The following is a 12122-nucleotide window of genomic DNA, read 5'->3' as shown; positions in this document are numbered from 1 at the left end:
TACTAGCATTGATAAGACTAGATGATTATCAAAGTCACAACTCTGGCATATTAGTACTATAAAGCTAATATTAATGAATAATTCATGGATCTATGAATTCAATATTATTCATGGACGTACTTGGAACATATTGTATCTGCGTATATATGCAATTTACCACATCTCTATTTTCTTGATTTTAAATCAAGTTAGTGATCACAATCGCATATAATTTAGAATAGTTGCAGTATGATTATATAGATGAAAAAGATGTAAGGTAAGTAATATATTCCCCTCCTCTTTAATTTCTTTAGTGTGAGAAGTGTGCTAGAGTTTATCGATATAGGAGAAAAGCAATAACACATTTTATATTGATGCATCATGCTTTTATTTCCATGCATGAGAAAATGATTTTAACTTGAAAGAGCCATAAAGCCATATAAGCATGAGTGTCTCTCTTTCGAGGGTTCAAAGCTTAGCATGAGCCTGTCATGCACCGTCACAAATGTGGTGGAGGAATCACAATTGCATTCTTTTAACATTAACAAGTGTTTCAATTGTGCTAGAGATATATCCATTTGCATGTGATCGCATGAAATCAAGTTCCCACGTACCATGCATTAACGAGGTTTTCTGTTATATGTTGAACTATAATCATGAGAGCGTCCTCCATCCCTTGTACTGTTCTTGATTTATCAATAAATTTCCGAGAGAGGACGATGATGAGCTAATCCTCCTCACCTTTTCGTAAAAAAAAAAAAAAAAAAAACTAGCTATAATCATGAGAGGATTATACATTTGATGAATCTGGTTCTTGTTTTGAAAAGAGGATATTTGGCTGAATGAATTATGTATTCAATCACGTAACAAAGATATATACAGATTACAAGAGAGAGAGTTCCTATTCTACAAGAAAGCTATCTCTACAATTAAGGAGAATCAATCACTACATTCAAGGAGAGAATAAGGCAGCAGATAACTATTCTAAACTACTTTCCTATTATACAAGATACACAATATTTACTTTCCTAACACTCCCCCTCAAGTTGGAGAGTGGATGTCGCGAACTCCCAACTTGCGAATCATAGGAATGAAGTCTTCTTTTCCCAATGCTTTAGTAAGAACATCAGCTAACTGATGTGAAGAACTCACAAACTTTGTAACCACAGAGCCATCTTGAATTTTATCTCTGATGTAATGACAATCCATTTCAATGTGTCTCGTCCTTTCATGAAAAACAGGATTAGCAGCAATATGCAGCGCTGCCTTATTATCACAGTATAGTAGAGCAGGTTTTGATTGTAATACACCCAAATCTTGGAGAAGAAATCCCAACCAAGTCAGTTCACAGCAAGCTCCCGTCATTGCTCTATACTCTGCCTCTGCTGAAGAAAGAGAGACGGTCTTCTGCCGCTTTGATCTCCATGAAACCAAAGAGGGTCCAAGAAAGACACAATAACCTGTAGTAGACCTTCTAGTAATCGGGCAACCTGCCCAATCGGAATCACAATAAGCTCGCAACTTGAGATCACTTTCTGAAGAAAAAAATAAACCCTGACCAGGTGCATTCTTAAGATATCGCACAACACGAAGAGCACTTTCCATATGACATTTTCTAGGTTCATGCATGAACCTGCTCAAAACGTGAACTGGATAGGTAATATCAGGTCGCGAAACCGTAAGGTAGATTAACCTTCCAACCAGCCTCCTGTATCGAGATGGATCCTTGAGCAACTCACTTTTATCAGACAATTTCAACCCACGCTCCATGGGTGTATCAATTGGAGCTGCACCTAACAATCCGGCATCTTTAATGATCTCTAGAGCGTATTTCCGCTGGGAAATAAAGATCCCATGGGCAGAAGGTGATACTTCAATGCCAAGAAAATATTTCAAGTTCCCAAGGTCTTTAATACGAAATTGACTATGCAGAAACTTTTTAAGTGCAGAAACTTTTTAAGTGCAGAAATACTAGCAGAGTCATTCCCAGTAATTAGAATATCATCAACATATATCAGAAGAACAGTAAAAGACTTGCCTTGTTTTCTTGTGAATAAAGAATAGTCTGCTTTTGATTGAACATAGCCAGCTGATTGCATAGCAACTGAAAACTTGGCGAACCACTGACGAGATGCTTGCTTTAGTCCGTACAAAGACTTGTGAAGGCGACAAACCAAGTGTTCCTGCCCCTGTCGCCGAAGACCCGGAGGAGGTATCATGTAGATTTCTTCTGGAAGATCCCCATGCAAGAAGGCATTGTTGACGTCTAACTGAGACAGGGGCCATCGGCGAGCAGCAGCCAAAGCAAGTAAGCAGCGAACTGTCATGATCTTGGCAGTAGGAGAAAAAGTGTCCTGATAATCAACACCTTCCATCTGGGTAAAACCTTTGGCCACCAAACGAGCCTTATAACGCTCGATGGAACCATCAAAACGATGTTTGATCTTGTAAACCCATCGACAACCAATGGGCTTCTTGCCAGCGGGAAGACGTGTGAGAGTCCATGTGCCATTAGCATGGAGAGCCTCTAACTCGGAGCGCATAGCCTCTTGCCACTCAGGATGGGGAGCGGCGTCAGCTTAGCAACTGGGCTCAGAAGCTTGACTAATCTGAGCAAGGAAAGATCGATGCCCAGGTGTACATCGAGCATATGTGACATAATTAGATAAGGGATAGCGGGTACCTTTGGTTGGACCAGGAAACAAGGAGAACGACTGATCGGAAGTAGGCAGCGTTACCTGAGAGCAAACATAATCTCGAAGTTTTGGGGGCGGAGCGGTGGTGCGAGTGGAGCGACGGAGATGTGCCTCAGGTGGTGGAGGAATGATGGGTGCGGTTGGAGCAATGGGTATTGACGGCGGTGATTCAATCGGAGGGGAGGAAGTGGAGGTCGGGCTGTGGTTGGATGGGGATGCGATTGGATCAGGCCGGAGATCGAGTGATGTGGAGCTGAGATTCGGAGAGGATGGGCGAAGGCTGAGATCGAGGGACGAGGTGGCCGGAGGAGAAGCAAGTGGGAATGGAGAAGAAGGATCGGATGTGATGGGAGAGGAAGAAGGAGGAGCGGCGTCAATGGGAGACGACGCAATGGGGTTGGTACGAGAGATGTGACGCGATGAGGTTGGACGCGTTGGTGACTGGGAAGAATAAGTCTGGTCAATATCGAGGACTGGAGAAGGAATTGGGCCAGTGGGCTGAGTTGGGTGGGATAAAGATAGTGGGCTGGTCGTAGACTCTGTGGGTGCATAAGGAAAGATGGTCTCATGGAACACAACGTCGCGACTGGTGAAAATTTTTCGAGTTGCAAGATCATACAGTTTGTATGCTTTCTGACCTACTGGGTAACCTATGAAAATGCAACGAATGGCACGAGGAGAAAATTTGTTGGTAACGTGGGTGTTGGTGGCAAAACTCAAACATCCAAAAATTCGAAGATGAGAAAAAGAAGGAGGTTTATTATAAAGATGTTCAAATGGAGTTTGAAAAGCGACAATAGGTGTCGGAAGACGATTAATGATGTGTACAGCGGTGAGAACACATTCACCCCAAAAATGAGGTGGTAGATGAGCATGAAATTTGAGTGCCCGCGCGACTTGCAAAATATGACGGTGCTTGCGTTCCACTACGCCATTTTGTTGAGGCGTGTGGACGCAGGAATGTTGAAACACGACACCATTGTCCTTGAAAAAGGTTTGGAGAGAAACAAATTCTCCACCATTGTCACTACGAAAAGTTTTAATATGAGAGGAAAAATGAGTAGTGACAGAGGCAAAAAAATGTTTTAAAAGCGATTGTGTCTCATCTTTATGTCGCATGAGGAAAACCCAAGTAAATCTTGTATAATCATCCACAATAATAAGGAAATAGTGAGCACCAGAAAGGGAAGGGTGTTTGTAACGACCCCAAATGTCACAATGAATAATATCAAAAGGTCTTACAGAGGAAATTGAACTAACACCAAAAGGAAGACGACTTTGCTTTGCCAAAGGACAGACATGACAAGCATTATTATGATTGACAGAGAAATTTAAAAAATGTTTGGCAATAAAATTTAAACGAGTGGAAGAGACATGGCCTAGACGCTGGTGCCAAAGATCTGTGGACGAGATAGTGAGGTTGCAGGAGGGTGGCTTGGTGAAGGTGGTATGTGAGTTGGGCAATCTTTTCTCCGTCGCCAATGCCACCAAGTAATAAAGGCCATTACGCTACTTACCCAAACCAATCGTCCTCCTCGAAGCCAGATCCTGCAAGATACACCAATAAGGAAAAAAAATCACGGAGCAATTTAAGCCTCTTGTCAAGCGACTAACTGACATCAAATCAACCTTGAATGTAGGAACACAAAGCACATCTCGCAAATAATAAATAGAATTTAAAGGCAAGGATCCTTTAGCAGTTATGGGTGCTCTTTGTCCACTTGGTAATAATACCGGCGGTAAGGAATGATTTTTGTTTCCATGAATAAGCAGTTTTGAAGAGGAAACAATGTGATCCGTCGCGCCGCTGTCAATGATCCAACGACGTGAGGAAAATTTTGACAAACCTGGTTTAGTGGTCGCTGCATTAACTTGAGTACTAGCACCTTCATTCTCTTTGACACTCAAAAAGCTCAAAAGTTGTTGGAGTTGTGCTTCTGTAATCCCTGATACAACTGATTTCCCTTCATCTTTAATCATGCTTTCAGAAACTTGGTTTGCTGAAGAAGAATGGCCACGGCCTCCATCATTTTTGGAACGATTAGATCTGCCCTTTGGATGACCTGGTGGATACCCAATCAATTGGTAACAAGTGTCAACATAGTGTCCCATTTCTTTACAGTAAGTGCACTGAGGTCGACCCTTGGAAGAGCCAAAACACCTCCTATCTTGATGACCATTGAAAGATTGATCAGATCGCTCAGCTTTTCCTTGTCTAGCAGAGTGGTTAGGCCTGCTATTTCTAACAGCCATTGCAGCACTAGAATATGTGGATGCATGAGTAGCACTGAGAAGTCTCTGCTTTTCTTCTTGACAAACAGCTGAATAAGCTTGACGGACTGAAGGGAGAGGATTCATCAGGAGGATCTGTCCACGAGTGGCACTGTAGGATTCATTCAACCCCATTAGGAACTGCATCAATTTTTGCCGATCTTGTTGTGTTGCACAAGTACAAGAGGAAGCATCGGCATATGAGGCTAATTCATCCCACAAACTCTTCAACTTTGTGTAGTAGGCTGAGACAGAAAGTTGTTCTTGTCGGTGATAAGCAATCTCTCGCTGAATTTCAAAGATGCGAGGAGCATTGCTTTGAGAGAAACGCTCACGAAGGTCTTCCCAAACCTCATGAGCAGTAGTGTAGTAGATGACACTATCAGAGATTTCTGGATTAATGGAGTTGACGATCCACGAATGCACCATGTCATTACATCGGGACCACGTAGCATAATCATTTGGATGAGTCTCTGCCGAAGGTGCCTTGATGGTACCATTGACGAAGCCGAGCTTGTTCTTGGCATTCAGGGCAATGGTCATTGCTCTTAGCCAAGTTGAATAATTGTCTCCATTCAATGGTTTGGAAATTAAAACCAAACCTGGATGATCTGAATGGTGGATGAAAAAGGGATTGGAAACATCAATGGTGGATGCATCCGAGGAAGAAGGTTTCTTATCATCAACCATGATGGCCAAACGTTAGAAAATTGCTACACGAGAAGGTAGGGTGTGGCAGCTATGGAGTCAGGATTTTTAGTCCTGCTCTGATACCATGAAAAGAGGATATTTGGCTGAATGAATTATGTATTCAATCACGTAACAAAGATATATACAGATTACAAGAGAGAGAGAGTTCCTATTCTACAAGAAAGCTATCTCTACAATTAAGGAGAATCAATCACTACATTCAAGGAGAGAATAAGGCAGCAGATAACTATTCTAAACTGCTTTCCTATTATACAAGATACACAATATTTACTTTCCTAACATGTTTAACCTGATTTGTGGTTGATATGCCTCAAATTTTCCGGCTTCCGATGCATTCAAGGTCAATGTAATTTTCACTTATATATTAATGATGAGTTTGTTGGGAGAAAATTCTTCTATGCACCGATAGAGTGTAAGTAAATCAGCAGATCCAACAGATTTAATTTCAGTCGTTGATATTTATAGGTAACGTACTTGATGTTATCCACCCCTCATTCATTGAGATATCTTGGAGGAATGAGGTCATTTCCGATGGTGAAAAGAAATGACTTGAGTATTCACTAAGACCTTAGAGATTCTTTTCCTATTCGTCAGGCAAGTAATTGACAGAATGTACGTTCTATCCAAGTCAACTTCTAGAGGTGTGATCGATGCAACCCTAGAAGAAGCATGTAGTTTAGAAAGACAGAAAAAATAAAATTACTGAGAAATGGAGATTCACCCTCTGCATCTTCAATATATATAAATATTTAGAGTCACTATTATGACATGTTGATGGCTATTATTGGATGAGTAGTGGTATTAGATTACATGCTTTTATAAGTCTGGAAGTTTTTTTTTTTTTTTTTGAAAGGGGGTCTGGAAGTTTTTTTTAATAGTAAAAGAAAACATCTTAGTTAATTGTGAGTGTTTTAGCAGGACTAATATTTTAAGATTAAAGTAGTTCAAATGGCTTCACCTATGGGAAAAAAAATCAGATTGTGAGAGTCGCAAAGGCTATGGTTCCTTCAAGAGGCGGCAGTGACTCCAAGCACTATCCATTTCACTATTGCATTGTTCTTCTTTGGTTGTCATACCCATTTCTCGCTCTGGCCCTCAACTAGCAAGACTCTTTTCTCTAGGGGAGGGCAAAAAAACCCGAAAATCCGGAAAACCAGCCTGAACCGGCCAGTTCGGTCCAGATTTTATAAAAAAAATTGCAAAATCAGGCCGGTCTGGTTCGAACCAAGTCAAACCCGGTTCGGTCTCAATTCTGGAGTTTAGAAACTAAAAAAACCTGTTGGGCCCGGGTTTGGTTTTATTAATCATAGTTTGGTTTTATTTTGGGGCCGTGACCACTTACCCAATTTTAGCCCAAAAATTGCCCACTTGCTCCACTAAGAATTTTTTTAACCCCATTTACCCAATCTAACATCTATTGACAGTATTGCCCTCATACTCTCTCTCTCTCTCTCTCTCTCTCTCTCTCTCTCTCTCTCTCTCTCTCTCTCTCTCTCTCTCTCTCTCTCTCTCTCCGTCTCTCTCGAGACTCCCCTCAACCTCTCTCTCCTCCCAGACACACACACACACACACACACTCTCTCTCTCTCTCTCTCTCTCTCTCTCTCTCTCTCTCACAGAAGCCTCAATGGACCGAGTGAATCACACCCAAGCCCTAGCCGGAATCCGAATCATACTCACCAGCCACCGCCGTCTGCGACCTCCGCTCACTCCTCAAGTTCCTTCGATCCGTCGCCGAGTCCGACTCCACCATCAAGGTCCGGCGATTTCACACCTGCAATTTCACAGTTCCGGTCGATCCGAGAGCAATCATCGATTCTGGAGCTTCAAGGTCCGACGATTTCCCACCTGCAATATCACAGTTCCGGTCGATCCGAGAGCAATCATCGATTCTGGAGCTTCAAGATCCGGTGATTTCCCACCTGCAATATCACAGTTCCGGTCGATCCTGGAGCTTCAATGTCCGGCGATTTCCCACCTGCAATATCACAGTTCCGGTCGATTTCGCACCTGCAATTCCTGGGTGCCCAAAGCACCTTCTTTTTTTTTGGTATAGTGTGAGCTCCGAGAATGGGGAAGGAAAAAAAAAAAGAAAAAAAAAAGTGACCGTGTACAATTGAACATATAAATTGATCAATTGTGTCTGTAGTGTATTCATTTTGGTTCACTTGAGGGCAATAATATGATTATTGGAGAGTAATAATATGATTATTGGGGCAATAATATGATTATTAGGAGGCAATAATATGATTATAAATTGATCAATTGTGTCTGTAGTGTATTCATTTTGGTTTTAGGAGTTTATACAATTCACTGGACGACAATAATATGATTATTGGGAGGCAATAATATGAGTATTGAGGGGCAGTAATATGGTTATTAGGGGGCAATAATATGATTACTGGGTATTATTAGGGCGTAATAAATTCAGACGCCGGAATCCGGTTAACAGTCCGGTCACTCCGGTGGCCGGATTCCGGATTCCGGTCATCGGTTGCCAGATTCCGGTCACCGGTCGCCCGAGTCGACGGCCGGCCACTGGTCACCGGAGCACAGCAAGGTGGAGGATGACTTTTCTTTCTAAGTGAGAAAGAAGGAGAGGGCAAAAAAGTCCCAAAAATAAATAAAAAGAATTAAAAAAAGAATTAATTGGGTAAAGGGGAAATAATCTCTAAGGCCCTGTTTGGTTGGTGGAAAGGAAAGGAATCATTTTCCTTTCCATTGGGAAAGTGAATCCTGAGGGGTCCTCCACTTTTTCCTTTCATTTGGGAACCAATTTCCCTTCCTTGGCTGTCCCAAACGCAGGAAAGGAAACACTTTCCTTTCCCAATGCCCAGATTCTGGGAAACAAACATGGCCTTAGAGTGTTTTGGGTAAATAGAGTTAAAAAACTGTTAGTGAAGCAAGTGGGCAAATTTTAAGCTAAAATTGGGTAAATGAGCATTTCCCCTTTTATTAATCATATTTTTTAGATTTTCTCTTTCTTTCTTATCTTCTCTTCCCTCCTTTTCTCTTCTTCTTCTTCCCGTTGGGCTCAGGTTTTATTTTATTAATCATATTTTTTAGATTTTCTCTTTCTTTCTTTTCTTCTCTTCCCTTCTTTTCTTCTTCTTTTCCTTTGTTTCTTCTTCTCTTCCCTCCTTTTCTCTTCTTCTTCTGTTCTTCTTCTTCTTCGTTACTTCTTCTCTTCCCTTCTTTTCCTCTTCTTTTCTTTGTTTCTCCGTCCAAGTCACCCCACCTCCGCCGCTCCCCACCGAATCTCGCGGCATGACTTCGTCTGCACAATCTCGTCTCCACCAAATCACCCAAATCCCGCTCCGCCTCCGAGATCCTCAAATTTCTGGAATCTACATGAAAATGCAACAATACAGACCAAGAACAAGTCTCCATGGCCTTCAAATCAGTCCAAAGCTTTAATCTTTCTTGGTTCTGTTGGATGCATCACGAGTATGAAGATATGTGCAAATTTGTGTTATGTTACCTACTCCCAAGATTAGGAGGTCAAGTTTTAGTAAAGGGGAAAAGTAAGAGTATCGTACCCAAGGGATTGAGTAACTCTACCCTAGCTAGAGCACCGCGAAAATAAACCTAGAAAACACATGCAAAGTCTACCTTTTTACAAATTCACAACCTTAGCCCTTTGGAAGCTAAAGATCATGAGGATGGTATTTACAATTGTGGTAGTGAACGGTTTGGTTGATTTTAATTTTTATCAAGTAAATTAAGTTGCACACAAATAAAATAAGCAAATAAAATAAAATAGAGACTTTGATCAATGAGATAAATAGGAGTATAGGTTTTGCACCTACCTTGCCTCATGCATATAATGTAACCCATTTTCTAATAACAACATGCTTTGATGAAGCTACCAAGAAACCAACTAGTCATGCAATTTAACAATCTCTTCCGAAGCAAAGCTAAATTACACAACCTTTATACTATTCAAATCTTCCGGATCCTAAATGGTCTATGGTGCCGTGAGCCTAAATTCTTCCGGAACCTAAACCCACAACATCATGCTTTAATTTCTAGGTAAGAAACCCAAGCAATCTAGTTCTTCCTGTAAGAATAAGCTAGACCACCACCCTATTAGCTACACATGCTTCTTGGTTACAAAAGATTGTCAAGCTTAAGTTGCTGATTTCATTAATTCCTACAACATGCTTCTAGGTGACAAATCCAAAAACACATGTAAGAAAACATTAAAGTAAAGTAGCTAAAGGATTCAAAACATGCATATTCATCAAAAACATGGCATCACACTATTTTATACATGAGTTTGGCTAGGGCTAAGGCCTAGCCCCAAATTTATTCTACTCACAACCCATAGTTACATACATCAAACCCATAAACATAAGGATTAATTTCAGTTTACCCCCCTGAGGTTTGGGGGTGACGTCACCCCCTCTATTCTCAATTTTGAATTTTTACCCCCCAAACTTTCCAATTTCAATCAGCCGTGTCCAATTTCTACTATTCCGTCCAAATTGGACGTTAACTCTGACGATCGGACCCACTTTGAGGGCTAAAATTGTCATTTCAAGACAAAAAAAACTATTAAAAAAAATTTAATTTTTTTTTTGTCTTCAACCTATACACCACAAGTTATAATAGGTATATAAAAACAAAAAAATACTCTAGGTGGTTGAAAGCCGCTTGCTGGTCTACGATATTTGTGATATATCTCCGAGAAAGTGAAGAATTTTAGGATATATCCCGAATAAAGTGAAGAAATATATGTAAAAAAATGATTTTACACTTTATCTGTAAATATCTGTAAAAAATGATTTTACACAGATATTTCTTTACTTTATTGGGGATATATCCTAAAATTCTTCATTTTTTACAGATATTTCTTCACTTTATTGGGGATATATCCTAAAATTCTTCACTTTATCGGAGATTTATTACAAATATTGGAGATCAGCTAGCGGCTTTCAACCACCTAGAGTATCTTTTTGTTTTTATAAACCTATTATAACTTGTGGTGTATAGGTTGAAGACAAAATAAACAAAATTTAAAAAAAAAAACAAAAAAAAAAAAAAACGAAGAAACAGAAAAGAAAAAAAAAGGAAAAAAAAGAAAAAAAATAATTTTTTTTTTTATAGTTTTTTTTTGTCTTGAAATGACCATTTTAGCCCTCAAAGTGGGTCCGATCGTCAGAGTTAACGTCCAATTTGGACGGAATAGTAGAAATTGGACACGGCTGATTGAAATTGGAAAGTTTGGGAGGTAAAAATTCAAAATTGAGAATATAATGGGTGACATGATGACACCCCCAAACCTCAAGAGGGTAAACTGAAATTAATCCTAAACATAATAACATCAAGCAAAAGAGAGGAAGAGTGGAGAAAGTGGTTGGTTACCAAACTAGCTCCCCTTGATGCAAAACTAATGAGAGATGTTTCAAAGTATGGAAATTTTGGTTCTTTCAAACCCAAATTGCCATACAAATCCACAAAAATCTTATAAACTTGAAGAACAAAGGCTTGAAATGATGAAACTAAGGTGTGATTGATCAAAGATGTAAAGGATCTTCGGTTTTTGGTAATAACCCAAGACACTTTACACTTTTCTCTACACAAAATCTAAGAACTATGAACTACATGATGAAGAACTATGGAAAATGGAGAGGAAATGGAGAGAGGAAGAAGATGAAATGGATGAAGGAAGACATGAAAAACGTCCAAAGTGAGGGGAGGGTGTTTTTATAGGCCAAAAGTGATGAATGGAGGGTGGAGATCAAAGAAAATGAAGGGCTAGATGTGATTGACAAATGTGTAAGCACAAAATGTGGATCTAGTCTTTAACTCCACATAGAAATGACCTAGAAAGCCTATAGATATTTTGGTGGAGGAGAAAAAGTAAGGGTAGAAGGGTTATTTTTTTTTTTGAATAAAAGGGTAGAAGGGTTATTGTGTAAGGGAACAAGGTAATAAATGAGAGACAAAGGTGTAAGGTATAAGAATGAGACCACTTGTCATATTTCAAATTTTGGATTTCAAAATAACCTAGACCTAAAGTCTTCCCACCTAAAGTCTCTAACCTTAATCAGATCTTCTTTCTCCTCCACACATGATCTTGGCCGGTCAACTTGGGCGGAATCCGGCGTTGACTCTCATTTCGTCATGTTTTCGCACTTTCTTCCTTCAATTTAATCTCCACTACAACTTCGGAATTAGCCTTCAGTTTCTTCATACCAAATGTTCCTCCATGAGTGTACATCATCCTTGTAAAATTTCAGAGCTTAGTTCGCAGTGGTATGGCCGGAAATGCTGCCAGAATCCGTATAGGTCCAGTTTTGCAGTTTTTGTCTTCTAGTGCAGAAATTTGCACCAATCTTTTAAAGGCCTTCCATTCCGAACTAGTTCTTGCACTCTTCATAAAAAATGATCCTTAGGATGTCTATAATGGATCTGAAAAGTTTCAACTCATTTGGAGTCCATTTGATCAGTCTTCCGCTC

Source organism: Rosa rugosa, chromosome 1 (assembly GCF_958449725.1).
Source record: "Rosa rugosa chromosome 1, drRosRugo1.1, whole genome shotgun sequence".
Classification (NCBI taxonomy): domain Eukaryota; kingdom Viridiplantae; phylum Streptophyta; class Magnoliopsida; order Rosales; family Rosaceae; genus Rosa; species Rosa rugosa.
This window is presented reverse-complemented; position numbering follows the sequence as displayed.